This window comes from Apodemus sylvaticus, chromosome 5, assembly GCF_947179515.1.
Source record: "Apodemus sylvaticus chromosome 5, mApoSyl1.1, whole genome shotgun sequence".
Lineage (NCBI taxonomy): Eukaryota > Metazoa > Chordata > Mammalia > Rodentia > Muridae > Apodemus > Apodemus sylvaticus.
This window is the reverse complement of record NC_067476.1, coordinates 60,644,749-60,647,879: the sequence shown is the minus strand read 5'-3', so window position 1 is coordinate 60,647,879 and position 3,131 is coordinate 60,644,749. Positions and strand designations below refer to the sequence as shown.

The 3,131-nt window shown below is 41.2% G+C and overlaps 1 pseudogene; it reads right to left on the bottom strand.

Moving 5' to 3' along the window:
* Window positions 1-1,992: 1,992 nt before the first annotated feature.
* On the bottom strand, window positions 1,993-2,482 carry LOC127684211 (glutaredoxin-1-like; annotated as a pseudogene).
* Window positions 2,483-3,131: the final 649 nt, after the last annotated feature.

Below are 3,131 nucleotides of genomic sequence, written 5' to 3'. Positions count from 1 at the left end.
AGCAGTTCTTTTCATCGAGGACTCCATTTGGTTTCATGTGCTGACGTTAATTGAAATTCTGCACCTGCTTCTAGTGAGAAATATAGCTGACTCCTGCTCACAGAATATTCCTGCAATTCCCTCAAATGCATATTTCATAGAAGGTGCTCCTTGGAATTCCTAAAAGAAATAGAACTCAGTTGTTTATGACTGCTTGTGACTATGTTGTAGATTTTGCAGATCCTAGTCTGAGGTAAGTGTTCATGGTTTTAGACCTGGAAGGTCTAACACCATTGGAGGAGGATGGAGTCCTGTGATAATCTTGTGAAAGTCTTATGAGTCTCATCAGCCTTGTCTCATGAGACTCACGAATCTCATGAGTCCATTGTGTTCTCATAAAATAATTGCTAATTTGCTTCATTTTCATGAAGGTGACATTTGGGTGGGTAACTACAGTTGTTCTGATTCAAAATGGCAATGCCCATATCTAACCTGGATGAAACAGCTAACATCACACATCACTCTAACTTACATTCTTTTCATTCCTTTTTCTATGGCATCACCGGAACCAGATGTATAATTATTTTCTTCAATTTAGGACTGAGCCTTGGACTTATGCAATAGCAGTCATATAGACATGGGAACAGATAGTTATCCCCAGGAGTTGGTAGTTGAATATCTTATTATATGTATGTGGCATGAGCCACGAAACTGCTGCCATGGTAAGGAGGTGTACTACTACATGCCACATGGAGAAAGACATCACCCAGGATGCTCCACAGGTGCTCCAACCTCAGATACCTCAGTGCCTGTTGGCTCTCTTATCCACAATAGGGATACACAACTTCCACTGTGACTTGAAACATATCACTTCATATCATAGACTCTCTGGATCTCCCATGGGCATCCCTGGAACATTTTTTTTGTTAGATTATAGAATTTTAAATGAGTCTGGATAAAATGCTTCTCTCTGACTCCAGATGAAGCTTGTAAGGACATTTATTCTTTTCTCCATCTTTGAAAATTTATTTATTTATTTATTTATTTATTTATTTATTATTCCATAATAGGACAACCTCATTTTTCATATTCTCCACTAACTCATGATGGAGACCCTCATTAAGGATAGGTTATTTTTGGTATTTATTGAGATTATATTTGTCTGTATTTTTGATTAGGTTGTTGTTTTTTAATCATCTACAGATACTTCTTTATTAGGAATGAGCCCTTCTCACTGGCCACCAGAGAAGGGACCTACAGTTTCATGATAATTAAACGTCATAGCAAGACATCAAAGCAAAATGTCAAAGTGTGAATGGAAGAAATTATTTAGGACAATGTTTCAGAAACAATTTCTTTCATAGACATTCTTGGAAGGAGAGTTCTGTAATTTTGTATTTCATATTTGATTTTGCTGGTACTCTAACTCAGATCAACACACACAGCTAGCTGCTTGGAATTTTCTGCACCATTAATCACCTTTATGGACAGAGCTGAATGCTCCATCTGCTCTGCTGCCTATGTTAATATGGCTTCAGTGAGGACCAACTATGCTGAAGTTCTTCATTTGGTTTTTTTGAACAGCATCTTCATACATGTGTGGACGTCTGTGGGTTATGGGAGGATGAGGGTGAGAACACTGGCTGGGGCAGTGAGTGCAGAAGTGGGAAGGGTGTGTACATGAGGGAGAAAGGCTGTGTGTGACTCATAACAAATTCACAATATCCATCGATTCAATAATCCTTTAGAAAGCAGACTTCTGCTAAATGACTTCAGCTGATGATCAGTAGCAGAAAACCAGCAACAGATTCATTGGAGATTTAGATCAACTGGATTGGGATACATGGGCTTAGAGGTAGAGACATGTTGGCACATGAAGAATAGATAATCAAACCAGTGTGGTTCTGTTAAGATTCCTGGCCCCATGGTTAGAGGCAAATTGCAACAGTTCTTAGCACTAAGGAAAAGAATAATAAAAGCTCCTTTGTTGAAAATCCCAGTCACCAGGAAATACTGACATCCTCTGCGATGTGCATCAATTCCCAGGGGCACTGGCCATCAGCATGGCTGGATGACTGTGTCAGAACAGGCTCTGCCTGTCACCCCTTTTATAACTGCAGAGCTCCAATCTGTTCAGCCGGGCCATCGGCTCCCCACTCTGTAGCATGGAGATTAGATTGCAGCATCCACCTGTGCAGTCTTTACCTATGAAGACCCGAGGAACTGTTCTCGCTCCCGTGAGCTGTTGTAAATAATCTTGAATCGCACTGGTGTTGTTAGTGGCTGTGATGTCCACAAATTCTAGAAGACCTTGTTTGAAAGGCAGTTGACTGAGGACTTCTTGGGTCTTTCTGCAGTAGGGGCAGGTGGGCTTGATGAACATGACCACCTTCCCAGACTGGATCTTGCAATTCACAAACTCTTGAGCCATGCTGACAGGCTGCAGCTTCTCGTGGGGAGGAATGTTTGGTTGAAAGTACTGCTCTGGAGTAAAGCAGGGCGGGCGGGCTGATTATGTTGTTGTTGTTGTTTTTTTTTTAATTTTATTCGATATATTTTTTATTTACATTTCAAATGATTTCCCCTTTTCTGGTTCCCCACTTCCCGAAAGTCACATAAGCCCCCTTCGCTCCCTCTGTTCTCCCACCCATCCCTTCCCACTTCCCTGTTCTGGTTTTGTCTTATACTGCTACACTGGGTCTTTCCAAAACTAGGGGCCCCACTCCTCCATTCTTGTACCTCACTTGAAGTGTGGATTATGTTTTGCATATTCCAGTTTTCCAAGCTAATATCCACTTATTACCATGATTGATCTTTTGAGACTGGGTTACCTCACTTAGTATGATGTTCTCCAGCTCCATCCATTTGCCTAAGAATTTCATGAATTCATTGTTTCTAATGGCTGAATAGTACTCCATTGTGTAGATATACCACATTTTTTGCATCCATTCTTCTGTTGAGGGATACCTGTGTTCTTTCCAGCTTCTGGCTATTATAAATGGGGCTGCTATGAACATAGTGGAACATGTATCCTTATTACATGCTGGGGAATCCTCTGGGTATATGCCCAGGAGTGGTATAGCAGGATCTTTCGGAAGTGACATGCCCAGTTTTCTGAGGGACTGCCAGACTGATTTCCAGAGTGGTTGTAC